At 45.3% G+C, this 19,494-nt stretch overlaps 2 long non-coding RNA genes across 3 annotated transcripts in view; both read right to left on the bottom strand.

Annotated features, from left to right (window-relative positions):
• Positions 1-11,064, bottom strand: part of LOC133215890 (uncharacterized) — a 37,287-nt gene extending 26,223 nt beyond the window's left edge. The window contains exon 1 of one of the 2 annotated variants that reach the window (XR_009726511.1): positions 10,951-11,064. This is a non-coding gene — a long non-coding RNA (uncharacterized LOC133215890). Of the gene's footprint in view, positions 1-10,600 lie in introns of both variants that reach the window. The other variant, XR_009726509.1, reaches the window with a different exon arrangement.
• A 408-nt stretch (positions 11,065-11,472) lies between these two features.
• LOC133215897 (uncharacterized) lies at positions 11,473-18,451 on the bottom strand. The gene is made up of 5 exons (XR_009726512.1): positions 18,143-18,451; positions 16,227-16,284; positions 14,863-14,925; positions 12,327-12,494; positions 11,473-12,084 (listed from the first exon to the last, which is right to left on the bottom strand). It is a non-coding gene; the product is annotated as an uncharacterized LOC133215897 (long non-coding RNA).
• Positions 18,452-19,494: the final 1,043 nt, after the last annotated feature.

The following is a 19,494-nucleotide window of genomic DNA, read 5'->3' as shown; positions in this document are numbered from 1 at the left end:
CAACAAGATTTCTCCCAACACAGAATATCACACAGACAACAAAACAAGTATTTAATCTTCCACTGTCCATGTCACCAACAGCACCAGTCCTAACAGCAACCCCTGAGGGACTCCACTCATCACCAGTCCCCGCTTGGACATTGAGCTGTTGACTGCAGCTCTCTGAGCACAGCCATACAGCCAATTCCTTATCCACTGGTGTCCATCCATCAAATTTATGACTCTCCAGTTTAGAGGCTTTTTGAAAATGGGGGTTATGTTTCCCCTTTTCCAGTTAGTGGGAACATCACTAGACTGCCATGACTTCTCAAAATGATGGGTAGTGGCTTATCTGCCAGTTGCCACAGTCCGGAAGTCATGCCTATTTAAAACTGCTAATTGTGAAATTCACAAGTCTTTTTCCTGGTCTGCAATTAAAAATTAATCCCATATAGTTGTAGGAAAGCAGGAGCTTCTGTGTGGATATGTGGGAACAAAACAATTCTTTCCAGCACAGCTCTTCCTGGAAAAAAAAACAAAAACAGTTTCTGCTGTATCAGCAAAGGAGAGCCCATCAGCTGGTATATCTTAGTGCTTCCAAGTTATGTAATATAAAGCATCAAGAATATGTGTGTGACTATGAACTGGTTCTGCATTAACTGGCAAATTTAGCTCTATAATACATCTATCCAGACAATTCTCCTTGGATAGGCAAAGTCTTTTTATCTCCTGTACGGTACAGAAAACACATGCATTTAGTACTCACTTCTAATAGGTCTCGATGATTTCAACAGAGCAATGCAGTGTGATTCAAGGTCAATGCTCCCTAAATCAATTTTCCATGGTCTATAATCTTTGCTGTAAACAGCCTAGTCTGCAACGAAGAAAGTAGAAAGGGTTTTAAGGCCATCAGTTTCACCCCTAATACCTTCACATTAAGCTCAAAGAGCTGAAAGGATTTCATATGATTTGTTTCAGGCTTGTATCAGAATCTGCATCAAGGCACTTCCCTTATTATGGACCACCACAGTGGCCTCTAATGTTTTAGCTCTTCAGAGGACCAGCCCTTTGTCCAGCATAAATTAAAACAGCTGGAGGATTGCATCTAAAGGAGTAGGCAAACACTCTCAGTGTAATTTCTGCCCTGCTCACCCTCTCCATGCTTGGCATGTACCCACATGTTTGGAGCAAGACAGAAGGACCATAAGCAGCTGATGAATGCTTTGCTTTCTCCTGGCAGCATGGAACTCCAGAGAAAGCCAGTTTTACTGTGTGATGTCCCCTTTGAACAGCTTCACAGGCTTAAAGGGTCACAGTGTTGGGGAGGGCTGAACTGGTCTGTTTGTTTCCCATTTCCACCCTGGAGTCAAACATTCATTCACTTTTTAGCAATGAAAACTATAGCAAGTCTCTAAAGGCATTTTCCCAATGTTTACCCTCAAATAAACCATACATGAGAATGCCACAGAATGCTAAAAAGACTTTGAAGTCCCCATGAGAGAACTTTTCTGTAATGTTCCCTCCCTTATCACGTCTAAATTATGCTTTCAAAAAGACAACAAAAAAGACAGGTAGGCCATACCTACCCTCCATCTGCTACTGTCCCCATTTAAAACTGAAACACATGAAAAGCTGTAGATAGGTCCAGCATGAATAAAAGTAGAGACTAAGCTACTTGTAAAATCACAAGATAATATGGTAAGTAAAAGAGCATTTAATAAAAAGAGAAATCATCCCTGCAATTCTCCAAAACCTCAGTAATACAGCAGCTTTTCCACAACTTAAACCAGCTGGGTGCTTTCAGTATTTCAGTAGAATACTCTGAAATAATGACTGTATTAGTAACAGCTATTCATCAAAAGCTCCTTCTGTTGGTATTTCTCAAAGCCAGGGTGGTAATATGTCTTGGTGTAGGCCATGTCAAAGCCTATTACATTGCCCTCTGATAGCCAGTCAAAGGAGACCATACCGCCATGCAGCAGAAGACATCACTGCTGAGTGGAGTAGCACCGTCACCATGTGATAGAAGTTAAGGGGAAATTTTCTACTGACAGAAGAGCCATCCCCTTTTTTTTTTAGCTTCTGTACCACTTCTTTGAAAGGAAGAGACTGCCCAAGTAGCCACTGCAGCTACTGAAAAAGAATTAGGAAAAAACAAAAAACCCAACAAAATGTTAAAGAACAGAAAGCCAAAAGTAAAATTTAAAAAAAAATCTCAGTTTTTGACATTTCACACAGTTCTGCCTTATATTTGAAAAGTCTGCAGTCCAATGTTTGGATTTTAGAAGTCCTCAAAAGCATTCAATGTTTGGATCTCAGGCTCTGGTTTGAATTAGCTCTTGTTTTCAGACTCTGTTTTCCCTTACCACCAGCATAAATACATTTTTACTTTATAAAGCCTCACTCTAATTAGCATGCCTTCTTGATTTTTCATTTTTCTGTGTGTCCAGGGGAAAAACCCCAAACAATTTCAATTTAGATCAAATAAACCTTAAAAAAAAAAAAATCTCAAAAAGGACAGGTTTTTGCTTCCAGAGACCTAAATCTGGTTATTATTTTACACTGGTAACTCCCAAAATTAATTTTGGGATAATTAATTCTCAATATTTTGAAATTAACAGAAACATTTAACTTTCCCAATACTTTTTACATGTGTTGAATGAAAGTACCCAATGAACACAGAAACTGGTCCCTGCCCCCAAAAACTACAAAACTGCATTGATTGGATGGACATATGGATGGACAGAAGGGAGGAAGTAAGGAAGAAAGGAAGGAAAGAAAAGTCAGCTCAACTTATCCTCGGACACAGAGTGAACCAAGTAGAAGACACAGTAGAAGTACAATGTCTTATACTACAGATGTAAGAGCCTTTGTGCTAATGAGGTAGCTGTTAATAGACATGGCTATACAGAAAGCATGGCAGCATATGTGTTTTCAGCAACAACTCACATATCACATTGTACATTCTCCAGAGCCAGTGGATATTGGCCAGGACCTTGGGCTCATGGCTAGACTCAAAGAAATGAGGTTGATTTTTCAGTCAGATCTTTTTAGATATGATCTATGGACTAACATTTTGCAATCTTACAGGTGGGCTGTTTCAACAAGGACTCTCAAGTTGCTTTTGCAAGCTGCTTCCCAAGGCCAAATCACTCCTGTGCAGAGGCGTTGCCTCCAGTTTGCAGCAGGGGAAACTGAGGCACCACAGGCTCAAATCACTTGCCCAAGATGACAGGTAAACCTGCAACAGCCCAGCAATAAAGCCCAAGAGTTACGAGATAATGATAGGAATTGTCAGCGTGTCATTTTCTCGTTACTTCACAGTTTGATGAGGGATAACACATTACAGAGCAGCAGCTGTCCATGTGAAATTGTTAGCCTTAACTTTCTACCTGTGAATTGTTTACTGGAACAGACATTACCTGCTGTGGTTGTGTTTCTGTCTTCCTTGCCTGTGCTTTTTTCATGCAAATGTCAGCTACAAGGTATTGTTATAGAGGGGGGTGAGAGGAAAATATGAATACTGTAGTATATTCGGTTTGTTCAGGTAATCTTTTTGCCAGTCTTCAGAGTTCTTTTTGTGGTAGGTTTCTGTTAGCGCTTGAGGTGCTTGGGCAGAAACGCCCAGTTTGTGCACTTCCCCAGTTGTACACGTAAGCATTTGCAGAAAACTAATTTCAGATTTGACTGTGCTAGAATTCATACTACAAGTACGTGCACAGAACCCAGTTAGGCAAGAGAAGGGTGCTCAAGGCATTCAATTAGTCTCACAAGTTAGCCACTGTTTTAGACATAACACTTTCCTACTCCATAAATTGTGCCCTTCTTTCTCAGTGCCCACTCCAGGCAACTTAATGCAGCTTTTGTCTGCTTTGCAGAAGTACCTTTCTCCTGACTAGCAACACCAGCTTGCCAGACTAAACTGGGGTTTGTACTGGTGGTGTTTTGCTGTTGTGAGGTCTAATAAGAATGGTTGGCCAGATTGATTCCTGGCAAAATTCTAACTTGGTTTATAATGAAGTAATCATCCCCCATCAAAAACTTACTAGTAGCAATTGTGACATCTGTTTAAAAATCCCTGTTTTGATCACTTATAGCCAAAATCAACCCTGTGGTTCCCTTCTGGGGCTCCCCAGGAATCACAGGCCACTAGTACTCAGGGCTGTACAGAGGGTGGGGCAGAAAGCAAGCCAGCTCTGGATGTTTCTCCAATAGAGGCACAAAATGGGAAAAAGAACACACAGCAGCTCCTCATGAATTTGGAGATCAGTAGGAGACCCCTGCAGGGACCCTCCATGGAGCTGGGGGGGGGGGGGGGGCAGTTACTGGAGTCTGAATGACTATTCTGCCCAGACAGGAACATGCCTTGCAGCAATCCTGAACATCCTGTATCCTAAACACAGCAGACTGAAAGTTCTTGCTTAGCTGATCAATAGGAAAATAAGGTTAGTCTTATCTGATGGATCAGGAACCTGACTGTGTAACCCCATAAGCAAGCTATCAGGTTCAGGCTTCCAAGCAGCAGGTTTCCACTGAGCAACAGTGATTCAGCTTCCAGGCATCAAATGAAAATGCAGAGAGCTGGGTCCAATGAAAGTCTCACATGCCTCATCTTCAGGGGCCTGTTCCCTGGAATGCTGTAAGAAATGACAAGCCCAACAGCTAAGGTGCTTACCTGTCTGCAACTGAACATTAGGAAACTAGGAGTAAAAAAATCAAACTCATGGGGCCTTCAGAAAAGGGAGAAAAGAGGGCGCTTTTCAGAATATCTGATATTACAGTGGTAAGAGCACATTCCTGGGAAGGAGAAATACAATTTTGAACCCTTTTTGCCTCAGAGGTTATAACACCTACTTATGTCTCTTCTCTGTGCAGGTGTTCTACCCACTGTGTATTACATCCCCTCTGCAGAGCTGATGGAAGTGACTAAAATGCCCTGACCCTCTGAAGAAGTGCTGGGCATTCTTCTCTGAAGAAGCCTAGCTGCCCCTTGAGTGAGCCAGGTGAAGGGCTACCTTGTGTGGACACCCAGCTCAACTATGCCCTGCTGGTGTCAGGGGCAGGAGGGCTCAGACGGGAACAGTCTGCAAGTGCCCAACACAGAACCAGAGCAGCTGGAAACTGCACAGTTGAACAGGCAGTGCAATGTGAGTGTAGACACCTCTGGAGTTCAGTGGCAGCTAAACAAGGGACTTTTAGGTGGCAGTTGCACTTAAGCACTAATTTGGCTCCTAAATCACGTAACAGCTATAACCCTCTGTCTCACTGCCCAGTGAATGAACTCACTGGTTCTTGCTTTCTGTGCTTTGCACAGCTCCAAGTCACTAATACCAAAGGCCCGCCAGGGTAAAGCAGCACTGTGCCATTCATGCAGCAGGTGCAAACAGGGTGCCACTTGGTGCCGCAGAAAATATCATTGACCCAGAAATCCGAAAACACATTTTTGTACCAACCGAGGACGTTCCCTGGGGTTCTCCTTCTAGAGAAACTCAAAACTTCTGCCCACTTACAGATAACACATGTGAAGGTAAATGCCACTAGTAAAGAAGTGTAAATTACTGTCGTTTGAAGTGTGGCAACCTACACCCTAACCCTACCCAACAGGTTTTATTTAATTGTAAAATAAATGAGCCCTAGCTTTAAAAACGAATTAACGAAAAACACTGATGCTCTTTCACTTCAGAGAGCTTTTTTTTTACTGATATTGAAAGCATATACTGAAAACTTATTACTGCTGCCCATTAGCTGAGTAAATATGTCACAACATCATCACAGCAAAAAGCGATCGCTAAATGCCATCACTAATGCTTGTTGTCCAAGATCCAGGTCTTGCTGCAGTGGTGCATGCCAAGAGATCCTTTAGCCCTTGAACCCAACGAGTGAGCTTTTCAAAGAGACAGGTTAAAAACATCTGATCCCTAAAGCTCCCTAGTCCCCAAAGAAACAAGAAAGAAGGGCAATACAAAGGTGTCTGTAAATAGCATGTCAATGGGCCTGAACATATTCGCAAATTTCACACTAGATTCACACCAGGAAGTATTACCAACTTTGTCAGTGTGGGATCTCTCACTTAAGCTCTAGAAACTGGGCTTCAATACTAATGCAGAAGAGGACACAGGATGAACCATATACTTGCCCTTCGAACTATGCACTCGGTCTGCTGCAGATTAATTAGGTAACTCAGGGACAGCTTTAAGAAGGGATCTGTAACTTTAAGGTCTGCAATTCTGGGGAAACCCATTTGTTAAAATAGCTGTTTTCCTTGCTAAAGACTGCAAAATGTGAACCACTAGCTTGAGGCCACTCTCAGCCAAACTTCTCCTCAGTTTTCCCTTCTATTAAACAGGCACAGAAATACCCTTCATTGGGTTTTATCTTACAGGCCCTTATTTAGAGGAAAAGAAATTCTGCCAGGAGAATTATTTTGAATCTGTTCATAAGGGAAACAGTTTGCAGAACAGAGCTCTGAGATTACTGCATGATACATCCTATAGACAGAGATGAGATGCTGGAGAAAACTAAATATGAGATCTTTAATCTCAAGATGTGTTTACACAAAAGTGGTCTATTTCAAAACCACCTCTAAATTATTTCAAGCAAGAGAGAACATTCACTCCCCAAAGTGTTACATTATGCACGGAAATTGCAACTCGATTCAAGTAAAATGTACTTTCTGATTCTAGATTTATTTTTCCCTCCTGATTAATTGCATGTGCTGAAACGACCACAAAGTCCACAACCTGAGGCTGTTTTACTGAAAGCTGCAGAGGTCATTTAAGAAAGCAGCATAATGGATAAGAGCAAGGCAGTTCTCGTAACATGCCACAAGGCCTGGATGACACACCTTCTGTACACTCTGCCACCTGGGTTTCTTTCCAGAGTGTGACATTTTATGAAGGAGCAATTTTAGTCCACAGACTAATAATACAAGACAAGTTGCCCAGGTTGGAAACATGGGAGGAGCTGCTCAGAAGAATGTGGCTCTCAAACACACTAGGTTAATAATTAACAAGACTGACAGAAGGACAGAAAAAAGAAGAGGAGAAAAGAACGACCATATTGAGAGCCACATTTAGGGCTATCTCCAGAAGGCCAAAATCCATTCTCACAATGCCTCTTTGGTGTATACTTCATTCAGACAAAAGCCACCCACCCTGACTGGGTTTCTAGCATTAAGAGAAAAAGGCAATAACTTTCCACAACTACATTGGGCTTGTTTCCTGCGGGATCCTGCTCAGCATACCCTTACTCCTGACACTGTCAGGCTGATGGCAAGCTCAACTCCACAACTCAAAGCCCAGTTTTTGTATTCTTACTCCTTTTCACATGCTTCTACGCCCTCAGACCCACTACTGATAGACATGACTCAAGTTGGTAGAAGAACTCGAAGACTAGCGCAACTTACAGACAGAAAAATTCAACAGAAAGTACATTAATGTCATCTGAGTGCTACTCTAAAAAAGGCTTCAATACTGCTTTTTGTAAGGGTATGAGGTATTTTGGATCTAGAGGTGATTTTTTTTTTGGCTGTGAACTTATGTCATCTTCTGAATCTGGCTGTGCCGGTAAAATCTGTTACCACCCCGAGCCCCTCTGCTGGATGTTGGCACATTCAACTGCCTCTGGAATAGTTCCAGTGAACACTCCTCCTTTCACTTTAGATGAGCTCAGGCTGACTATTGCAACTATTCAAACCAGCTTGCCTGATTTTTTGCCTGAAAAGATTTAGGATGTGCTCCCACAGACTGGCAGCTCGATGGGAACAGCAGTCTTCACCCAGAAGACATCTACAAACAGCCGAAAAGCTGTATGTGAAAAACTACATCTTCCTACAGCCTCACTGAAATAACTATATTGGAAAAGCAAATGTGGCAATTCCGGTACAAAAGTCTCAGATACACTGTCCACCTTCATCCTGCACCTAGCCAGTGGCTTGTGGCCTCCAAACCAAAAGTGCATTCCCTTTCCCATGTCCTTGCTGCCCTGTCTGGCCTCTTGCACTGCTTCTATTGTTCATCAGAACACGTGGGAAATAATTCTTAGTCTAGCAAAGAACCAGTGATTTTTTCTGTGACTAGCCTCAGTACTTGTAGTCTACTGCTGCTTTAGTGAATTCAGCCAGCTCTACCTGCAGACAGATAAGCAACAGAGACAGTGACTATGTGGGACAGACCAGTATTACCCTTGTGATTTACCTGGAAGCGCAGGAGCTGGTCACCTCCCTTCTGGTGCCAATAAGCCATTGGAACTGCACAGTCCTCACCACACAGCTACAAACTCCAAAGAGTTGCATTTATTCTGTTTTGATGTAAGAGAATAAATATTAATAGGAAACACCAGTGTAATGATCTAAGACAATAAATATTAATAAGAAACACCAGTGTAACACTATCCCTGTCACAGGCCCTGTAGTGTTTTAATTATACTAATGCAATTCAAACCAGACAACTTCCACATTTAGAGAACCCCAAACTTACATCTTTATGAAACATTTGCAGAGAAGCACAACCAGATTTTTCCCTTCATATATATACACAGTTATATATTTATATATACACCTAGATATAGGTATAGCTACATTGATTAGTATTCAGGATCTGTTAGTAAAAACCTTTATTGGCCAGAGTCTCAGTGTGGACACAATTATGTTAAGCCTATGTGTGCTGTTCCCAAAGCTATCAGGGACTTGATACCAGTGGAGCTGCATGCCTGCAGCTCCATCATGACAGCCCCAGGTATTCACTAGGCTATTCAATTTTCAGGGGTAGTGATTTGAAAAAAAAACCCAACAAAACAATCCACAGCTGTATCAGAGATGAGAACTAAAATGAGTTTTTAGTAGAACAGCAGGTAGGCAAACGCACATAGGTGAGTGCTGAGGAGAGGGATTTCAGCATCACTCCCTGATTCAGCTGGCTCACCAGTATGAGTTCCTGCCAGAACACACCAGGGGCCATTAAATTTCAGCGCAAGCCTTTCAGAAAGCCAGTTACACTCACAGGCTGTACTATCACAGATGGAGCTTACTTCCCTCTTCTTTGCCAGCACAGGCCCTGCCTCGCCACCTGATCTTGCCCTACAGAACAAAAGCCTTCTGCTCAGCAGCCACGGGGGAGTCGTGCATGTCAGTGTCTTACTGCCCAGCTCCATCACATTGAAACTGGAGTGTAGAAAAAGCCTCCTTCCTTTCTCCCCTCCCCGCTGGTATTTGGTCATTTTAAATTTCAAAGGAGTTCATTTTCTTGTAGATACTAGGTAAAGGGGTATCCTTAATATTACTGACCAACATGACTGCAGATATTGTTTGCCAGTGACGCTTCACAACCAGTTTAACTCCACTTTTTTTAGATCTGGTTATTTTGTGCTTTCATTTATTATGAAATATAACTCAGAGCATGAAAAAGGTGCAGAATTACTGGCCAGGTCAACTTCACAAGCCATTTGCTATGTGAATTTCCCTATATTCACTTGATCAGACTGCAGAGGGTATTAAACCCTACAACTTTCAAACAATGCAAACATAGCAGTCATTTCTGAAGAGGATGCCAACAAAAGTGAGTTAGAAAAAAAAGAAGGAAGAAACCCCAACCAAACCAAACCAGCTCACTTGAAGCACATTCCATCTGTGAAATACGTTTCTTCTTCTCTCCCACTGAGGCAGCTTAAGCATTTCAGGAAGCCCTTGTAAAATGCACTCACCCACTACAATATTTTAGCGCACAGGTTCTTCAAGGGCCTGACCCAACTTTTATTAAAATTACTATTCTAGTAAGCTTCTGCACTGATTGAATGAGCATTATCTATAGTTTCAAATGCACCACAGGAGTAAGTAATCTGTTGTCCTTTTGACTGCTTTACTCACTATGTCTCTCTCTTTCCCAGGTCCATTTGGATTTTATTCTGGAAATTACTACCATGCTCTAATAAAACAGGGGTCAAGCCAATTGTGCATGTACAGCACCATCTCCATAAAATGCTTGCTAGAAGCTAGCAGCAGGTATTTGAGTCTATTCAAAGCCTGCGAGGTCAGTCACCTCGCAACACAGAGGTAGGCTCTGGGATCTTCTTAAGCTTTTGGGTTTGTTTTCTTTCTTTTCCTGGTTTGAGGCAGATCCTAATAAAAGCCAGAGGGAAACCTATCAGTCTGCCCCTGGTGGGACAAACAGAAAGAGCCAGAGCAGTTCCCATACCTGTTCTGTTCTCTATTATGCATTAGCAGAGAGAACAAGCTGACTCGCTGACAGTATGTCTTGGAGGTTTTCTTTAAACAGCACTAAGGACATTTGCAATTCTTATTACAGTCAGTGCTCAACAGTACTACGGGAAGGAGAGATGCGCGTGGGTATCAGCTGGATGAGAGGATTTATATGAATACACATACACAGAGAAACAAGTCTCCAAGTGAAGGGGGAAATACTATTGATCAGTAGGACTGCAAGCTGTGTATCAAATGTTGCCTAAGAGGGGAACAAAAGCCCCAAGCATTACTGATGGAGACAAAAGTCACACAGCTGCTGTTCTCGTATCTAAGTTCTGTCAGAAAACTCCTCAGGTCCCAGCTCCTCAGAGCAGACTTGTGTACGAGCAGGATGGGGCTCCATCACCACAGCCGCTCGCTCACCTTAGTCACTTGGTGCAGGAGGGTTACAGACACCGCCGCTCTGCAAACGCCTCACAGCCCGGACAGGCAGATGCTGGAGCTCTCGGCCAGCCCTACAGCGCGATGTCTCGCTGCAGCCCCACTGCACGAAAACTCCGATGAAGACACTTTGTTTATTAAAAGGGGTAGAGCAGGGAGCAGCAAAAAGCATTTCCACACTTCCAAGTTCTTGCCCAAAGAGGCTGATGTGTAAAGCGAAACCACCTCCGCCTGGCCAACCGGATCGCTTCTGACTGAAGCTCCCCTGTAGGGAGCCCTGAAATTGTAACCGCGGGTCCGCACATATTAAGAGGACACCTCTCCACCCTCACCACAGTGAAAACGAGGGGCCCTTCCCGCCGCAAGGCGAGCGGGCACCCGCGCGTCAGCACCCCATCGGCGGGGCCCTGCCGCTGCCGCACCGCCCGCCCTTAGGCTGAGGCGGCGCGTTTGGCTCCCCTTCCCCCCCCTCAACCGGGCGCACGTGCCCTCCCTCCCCACCACCGCCCAGCACCGCACGGAGACTCCCAGGGGCTCTTTATATAGCGTCTATAAATACGACGGCGGGGCGCGCCTCCCCATTGGCTGAGCTGCACGCCGCAGGGCGGGGCCTTCTGGTCACGTGGGGGCGGGGCGGGTTGTGCAAGCGGGCTGTGACCCATTTGTCGCTGATGCGGTGGTGCCCCCGGCTGAGGTGCTGGCGGCGGTAGTGGGGGGGGACGACACACGACACCCGGAACCGGACTCTTCCTCTCGCCGTAGGAAGGGCCCCTGCAGGCTGTGTTGCCGTTCGGTGCGGTCCTTTGTTCTGCATTGCACTGCATTGTATTGGGAGTCCGAGGCACTCAAAACACTGGCTCGCTCAAGGGTCTTCAACTTGGGTGCAATAGGAGGCCTGAAGCCATCCCTCATGCCTTGTAGGGGGATCAGGTCTTGGCCAAAAGCAGCACATTTCGTGCTCCTGCTGGTGTATTTCTAGAATCAGGTGGGTTGGGAAAGGCAAATACGAGCCTTGAAAGTGTAGATGTCAGCAATGTGTCATACGAAGGTCAATAGATGAGATGGCAAACCGTGGTCAGGCACTGGGAGGTGGATGGGGAGGCTGAAGGGAGCCAGGAGCTGCAGCATGCTTGAGGCTGGAGCAGTGGCCAAGTGGGAGATGGGAGCCTGGAGCAGAAATGCAGGATGCCTTGAGCACCCACTTCCTGCAGCACTGCGCTCTGTGGAATCAAGTGGTACATATTGAGTGGATGTGCCCAATAATTCCTGAGAGCACGGTTCTGCTTTGGAATAGTTGCCAGGCAAAAAAACCCAAGATGCTTTGTGGGAGCAAAATTTTGCTGCTTTATAGCCTAAGAGGCTATTCAGATAGCTCCTTTAGGTTTGATAGCATTTCTGTAAGTTAAGTGTTTTATTTCAAAGGGGACCAAATTAATGCAGACTGCTGTTGACTTCCTGCTGATTCACTATGAAATAAAATAGAAAATGTTGCGATTCCTTGGTGTGGAAATCTGGAATTTTGACAACTCCCGGAATCTACAGTGTTGCCCTGATTCCTCAGCAGAGCAAAGACCGTCCCTCTTTCGCCATCTGAGGAGGATCCTTTCGGGCCCACAGGATGGATCTCCTGTGCCTCACCATAGCTATGTGGCCTTACCTCAGGCTCAGCTGATCTCAAAGCCCATCCGTAGAAGATACTTGGCATTACCCAGTCCTGTGATCTGTGGCACATCCTAATTGTCACCGTGCTGCAGACTCGGGCAACATCTGCCACAGCTGGTCCCAGCCTCACTGAACCAAGGCAACCCACATAAATAGTGATCCAGGGGTAAGCATCTTGGTTTCCCTAAGCAGACTCTAGACCTGCAGCCTGGCTCTTGAAAGGCAGGAGGCTTGATCAGAAGCCTGAGTATTTCTTAGGAAACAAAATACCTTTTTCTTTCTTTTTTCCTTTTTAGTATGCAACACCTTAGCAATGCAACGTGGAATTGCCAATATATGGGGATTTATCTCAAGGCTCAGATAGTAGGTGTTTTTCCTAGACCTACGACACTCTGAATCAGATTTATAACAGAATCTAATCTTTAAATAAAGGAAAATGTTTTTGGATCTTGTGCCTATGCAGGAAGATGCATTGTGGTAGCTATAAATGGGACAAGGAAGGAGAGAGGCGCCAAACCAAAATGCAAAACAAGCCGGAATCTGCTGTATGAATGATAATTCAAGATTCCTGGATTCTTGGCACTGGCTATGCTGCCATACCAAAGGCCAGTGTTGGGGGTGTGGGTATTGCAGCACTTGTAGGAGTTAAACCGCTCACGCTGAAAACCGAATACTTTCCCACACGCTGTGCTTCCCAGTAATTTGACGAGCTGTGCTGACCTAGATCTGCCTGAGGATCTAATATATTTTTGAGTGCAAACATAAATACACTCTCTTTCTGCATTTAATTTTTGAACAGCTCTAATTAAACTTAGCTTTATTTAAACACATCCAGAGCTCCCTTGCTATTTGGTCTTCAATATGAAGACTCTTTGCCATTCACAAGAAGAGCTTTGCTGTAAATGAACCTGGGAAGAGCGGCTGCTACTCCTCTGTCCCTCTTTCTTTTGCTGTTCTTCACTCTTTTGAGTGAAGTGGCTCTCAGAAAACAGATTTCAAGCTGGAAGAAGATTTAATCACACACCCAGCATCAATCAGGGCAGAGGAGTCCTACTTACATGACAAATGTAGGCTTGATTTGCATAGGGGATGCTGCATTAGGACCTACTTTTATTATCATTACCAACAACAGTAATATATTTCACTTTCAGATCAGAAAAAGTGAGAAGAGCATAAAAACTGCCCTTGTTCAGTGTTTTGTCTTACTGAGTCTGAAAATATGCCCTACCAGATTTCCTGTAACCCTTCTCCAGGGACACATTTAGAGGCATCGCTGGGCTCTGGCTTGGAGTTTTCCTCCAAAGCAAAGGTGCTGCTGCGCAGATCCCATGCAGGCACTGTCGAGATAAGGGAGGGGTGTGTGGCACAAAGAGGGAGCTGGAGAGGGTGGTCAGGGCGGGTTTCAGCACACTGCTTGATGTGATATTGTATAGCAGCCAAGCGGTTGCCGCTGTCATAACCTGGAAGCACTGTCTTTGCTGCAGCCCAAGTGGCTTGTCTGAGCCTGACAGACTGTCAAAGTGCTTGTATGACTGAGGGTGAGAGAAGGAAATGCAGAGTAAAAAGAAAAAGGAAATGAGAAAAGCTGAGAACCGCAGGCCACAGGTTTCAGTTGTCACGTTAACATTGCACCACTCTGTTAATTTGCATCCAGAAAAAAGGACATAATGGGGGGTTAAACCATGACAACAACCCAGTATACAGCTCGGTTCTTGTATTAGAAGATAACAGTTAAAATCTGCAGTTTGTACTCCTTCTCCTCTTCCAGTTTCACCATTTTAGTGGGCAGGGAGAAGAGTTCAGACCTTTAATGTTCCTTTCAGTATTCTGTATTTGCATCCCCAAGGAATGAGGCTGGCCTCTGCAGGGCTCCTTGCCATAGCCCCCATAACCTCTCGCCCTGCCTGTCTGGCTGATTGCAAAATCACAACACCAGCAGACATACTGACGGAGCTAAGGACTGGGTAGGTGCCTGTACAGCTGCCAGATGCACGAAGCCCTCTCTGTGCATGGACCTTCCCCTCCTGCTGCTCCACAAAGGCCTGGGGCAGGCTGGCCAGTTTCCCAGTGGGCCCTCAAGTCTTCTTGACTTCCAAGGTGTCTGACGTGTAATGGTGGCAGTGTTGTGTCTGGAGGTGGATTTGAATCTCTGGATCCCAGTGCTCAAACTCACTTTATGTAACTGCTAATGAGTTTTCGTATGTTGAATGCAGACCCTCTATCCCAGCAGTACAAGTCAGTCTTAACAGAGCATGTTAAAAAATGGGGAGCCACACTTGCATACCTGTCCTGTTTTCCCTTTGTTTCCTGATGATGTCAAAGTTTCAAAAGTCAAAGCCTTTTGGAGCAGCCCTACCATAGGAAGAGCACCATGGTACCCATTGAGCTGCCCTGTGTCACTGGCTGTAACCTACCTGGACCATAGGTCTAATTGCTCTTTCTACCCCAACCCCAACAATTGCTCTTTTTACCCCAACCAACAACAGTTGGTTTCCGTAATGAAATACTTTTTTCATGATAGGCACGTTGTGATCAAAGCCTACTTACATGGTGTAATCATCAAGGCAAGTTTATCACTTTACCCGTTTGTACAGGCATATCCAGAGATAGACAGTTTTCCTCCAAAAAGCAAATTTATTTGGAACCTGATCGTGAGAAAATGCAAACGTTAAGGTAGGAAGATCTTGCTGCAGTAGTAGATTTAAAGAACCAAACGTTAGCATGCTTTTACAGTCATTCATTCCAGTGCAAAGTGGCTATAAAGTACTTCCAAGGCTGACTGCTAACGCTTATACCCATTTTATGCTATAATGAATGACCACACAAGATGCAGCACCATAAGGATTCAGGTCCATGATCTGTAAGTAGTCGCAAGGTGCAGCCAGCCATGTACTATCAATCCTATATTGCTTTTGGCATTTCTATACTGCTTAATGCTCTTGTGAGTGCCAGGTTATCCTGAACTTCATTATATATGGCTTTGAACATTTCATCATGTCCTGCTATTGCTGAAACAATAAATAATCAGTCTTAACCAGGTGCAACTTTGGCAAATTAAAATTGCACTGACATGGAAAATTAGCCCCAGTAGCAGCTGGACCAGCAGGACTGTGCAGACCAGCCAGGGAAATGCTGAAGCTGGTGGTGGTAAGGATCTAGCTACTGAAGCAGAGATGTTTAGTACTATTTTAGGCATATGTGTGTATCCTGCTCAGTCCTTCCTTGCAAGTCCAGAAGGGCGTGGGACTCTGATGGGTTGCATGTCAGACGTGCCAGGCCTGTACCGGTGTTTTGGGTATTGTAGGATGTATAAAGCAGCCAGTTAGAGGCTGGGCAGGGTAGACGAATGTGCTTAAAATAGCACTACGTGACTACATTTAGGCAAATGAATGTGGCCGTGGCATGTCTGCAACCCTACCCTGTTATGTCATTTCGATACCTGGCACACAGCAGGGGAGAGACTTGGTCTACTGGACTACGCAGATTATACAGATGCAGCACTTACATAGGAAAAACTAGGGTCAAGAGTGAGTGTTCATACCTCTAGAGTTAGGTGGAAACTGAAAGGGTGAGGTTTTTTTTTAGGTTTTTAGACTTGAGAGGGTTTTGATTCTCCCTTGATCATGCCATAGGTAACTACGATATGATTTTGCCCACAGTCCGACCCTTGCAGCTGTTGCTCTGCCTCAGGCATATACTGCAAATTGCAAAGTGCAGACAAGCATGTGCAGTTCACTGCTAACTCCATGGATTGCAAACTGTCTTACTGGATCCTAGAAAGAAAGAGAAGTGAGGCCTTGTGAGAGCTGGGGGACCTTGCTGTGAGTTCCGAGCAAAGAAGCTTCTTCCTGCTGGAAGTGTCTGCCGTAGCCAAGGAGGGAAAAAAATCTTTGTATACAGTCTTTATAAATAAGTAGGTTTCACCAAGCTTGTAACTGACTCACACCTTTGTCATCCCAGGCAAGCAGCTTGGCCAGGCTCTGAACTCTGGCTGCCCACTCAGCCTGCAGGTTACATAGAGATGCAGCTCAACAGCCACATCACACAACACAACCCTGGTGCAGCAGGGAGGCCATGGCAAGCTCCTCTGTAAATAGCACGGAACTGTAAAACTGCCATCTTTCCTGGGCTTTGGGAGATGAGCCTTGCTGTGCACAATGCCCCTGTCGTGTTTCCCATCTGTTCGGGGAGCGATTAGGGAGGAGAGGCAGAGATGGCCAGGGCAGAGGTGAGACAGCACAGCCATGTAGCACAGGAAAGCTCTCCCCAGCCAGCCTGCATAGGCTGGCAGGCAGTTTGCTGGGGGAAGGGAAAAGAATTTAAGCTTCTGTCTCATTTTCAAATGAGCAGAGCATCACTTCAGCCAGCTCCTCTTATTTCCAGTGATGATCTCTACAGCAGTAAACTGAAGAGGGTCAGGGCACGACCTCAAGCAGCAACATGCAGCCCTCCATGCTTTTTATGTTAGCATGTTCCCTGCCACAGTTTTGGCCTGTGACACCCGGGGCTCTCCCAGTTGGCAGCCCCGGGGCTGGTCCTGACCGTGGAACTGGTGAGCTCACCCTGTCCTGGGGAAAAAAACCTAGGTCAGCCCCGAGGACATGAGATGGGATCTGCATACGCTTGTTTGACCTGAGGGCCTGAGAGCAGGCCCTGGCTGATGTGCTCGCTACTACAGATACTGCCAACATGAATGATTTCTTGAACTATTTTGCCAGGGAAGGCATAATGGTACCACATGCCCCATCATGTCTGGTGCCATCCTGAGGTGATCTCAGGGGCTGTCACTCAATCTGCAGAAAGCAGAGCAGCCCTGACCTCTGCTTTGGCAAATGCTTGGTGCAGATGCTTCCACAGACCGTAACTGCACCCTTTGAAAGTCCTTGTTGCACCAAGCTGGTGTGTGAAGTCGCTTCTGAAAGCAAGTTAGAGGGCCTGAGTTGCTGCAGTGGGTAAACCTCTCCTGCAGCCCTTCCCTACTGAAGTGCTAATGCAGAGCAGAAAAGGGCTTTCAAGCAGTGCCCCCGTCTGCTTAGCACTGTCAGAGTCCCCGTGGCCCTTTCCAAAACTGCAGAGGAAGCACAGTCTGCCCCAGAAAAAGCCCTCAGAAACTATTGTGAAGTTTAGCTTGATGCATTGCAATGTAAAACTGCAAATTCCAGCAGGCTGACGCTCGCTGCCGGTGGAGGGACGCCTCTGCCCGTGTCCCTGTGGTCCCACTCCAAACAGTGGTTGAGTAACACACCTTACACCGCTGGGGGATCTGCACTGGAGGCCACATACCGAGGGACTAGCAGGTAGCCATTCATTCCTTGGCACTGTATATAGGTTAAGCAGGTCCTGTCCTTTTCTATATCTCACACGAAGGCTAGGCTCCACTCTTACCCTGCCTAAATCTAGTTTGCGGCCTGGAGAATTACACAGACCTTGTATGCCCCTGGCATGAATTTCCATGGGCTGTTCCTCCCCGAGACAGCCACTTGTAAAGGTAGGACCTGTGGCTCCGGCTCATCTAAGCGGTGTTTACTGCCCCCAGCTGCTCGTTGCCAGAGAGCACCCGAATGCAACACAGCACTATCATTTTGCATCCGCTTGCAACTCGAGCAAGATACCTTTTCGTATCCCATTGCTTTTTCTGCAGCCACCATGTACCTTTGCTTTATGCCGTTTTGAGCCTTTTGGAAGACAGCGTGTCTGAGATGCAAACACACAGCTACCACAGCTTTGAACTAAGTGAAAGATCACAGGATGTCTTTGCAAAGAGTTAAATTTGCAGCTGCAGGAAAACAAAAGCACCAGTCTAACAAGGTTTATTTAGGGCTCAAGAAGCAACCTGGCATTTGAAGTCTGTCATGTATTTACAGAAGTCTGCCTCTATCAACATCACCACTGCCTGTGGAGTCGCGGCATGTCAGTGCTTATGTTCTACATTGTCATTTTGTCCCCAGCACAACCACCGTGTATGGGTGGGGATGTCACAAAATGCCTTCTCAAGGCCGGCAAGAAAGAGACAAGGGGTGGGAAGCCATGGGAAGCCAGGTACGGTGCTCTCATGGCATTTGAACAGCAGAGCTTTGGACAGCCACCCAAAGCCTCATTGTCCTCCCAGTACCTAGCTAGTTCCCTAGTCATCTAGGTAAAAATGAGCTCAGCTGCACTCCTAAAGAACTGGCATTAGATGCGTAGTGAAAGGGCAGAGGATGTCTAGAGATATCCAGGGCAGTACAGAAGTATTGCCTACTTTCACTACAATTCCGATTATTCATAACATGCTAGTGATCATTTTGCATCTCACTCAACAGGTGGTCTATTAACATTTCTTGGCTGCAGTTGCAGGAATAATACTTCTAGGCTTTACAGGCAGCATTCATCATGGCTGGCAAGGTAATTTATGTGTGTCTTAAATACTTGTAATTAGAGTTCCTTGTAGTTCCAGTGAGGAACAAAACAGATTTCAGTAACACGCAGATGAATAATTCAAAGTTCATTCCTCAAAAAAAGCATTTGTTTTTCTCTCTCACTTGAGTCCCTTGATCTAAAAGCTGGGACTGGTCTCCCCAGGGTTTGCAGGTCACGTAGCTGCCACCAGCCCCCCAGGAAGTTAGGAAGTTCAGAGAAAACCAAAGCATTTAGCTGGGAAAGAAGTTCTGTAATGTCAGCTTCTCTATTCTGGATATGCTGGCTCCCAGCTGCTGCCTCTCCAATAGGTACTCCACCCAGCCCTCAGATAATAATCACAAGCTATTTCGCCAGCTCTGTTTCCTTCTACATTTTTTGCTGTTAACTCCATCGGCTGAATTGATAGCATTTAGCTTGAGAGCGCAGTGGCTTACAGAGCAAAAACCCATTAGTTGGGCTTGGGGCTATGAAAATACTGACCCTTGTCCTGCAAAATGTGCAAAAACACACCAAGCTTTGTTTCACGGGGACTACTTGTAACCATGAAGTTAAATAGGAGTCTTGAAAAGACAGGGCCAAAAATGCATGGGGTGCATCGCCAGGGTGAGATGGTTTGCTAAATAGATGTGGACATTTGCAATGTCACGTTCCTAGGAAAATATCCCTGTGCTACCTTACCATTCAGACTCTCTCTGGGGGAGGAACGACTCTGCTGTCAAAGGGCCTGATGCTCCTGTTTCCACTCAGACAAAAATTCCACTGACAGTAAGAGCTGATATGGCCAAGTGGAAATTGCAAAACTGGATTCAGATTGG

The sequence above is a fragment of the Neopsephotus bourkii genome, unplaced genomic scaffold (genome assembly GCF_033783945.1).
Source record: "Neopsephotus bourkii isolate Nb327-2 ecotype Australia unplaced genomic scaffold, CSIRO-AGI_Nbou_v1 NB_107, whole genome shotgun sequence".
In the NCBI taxonomy this organism is placed as follows: Eukaryota; Metazoa; Chordata; class Aves; order Psittaciformes; family Psittacidae; genus Neopsephotus; species Neopsephotus bourkii.
The sequence above is the reverse complement of the archived record's forward strand: the minus strand, read 5'-3'. Positions and strand labels throughout refer to the sequence as shown.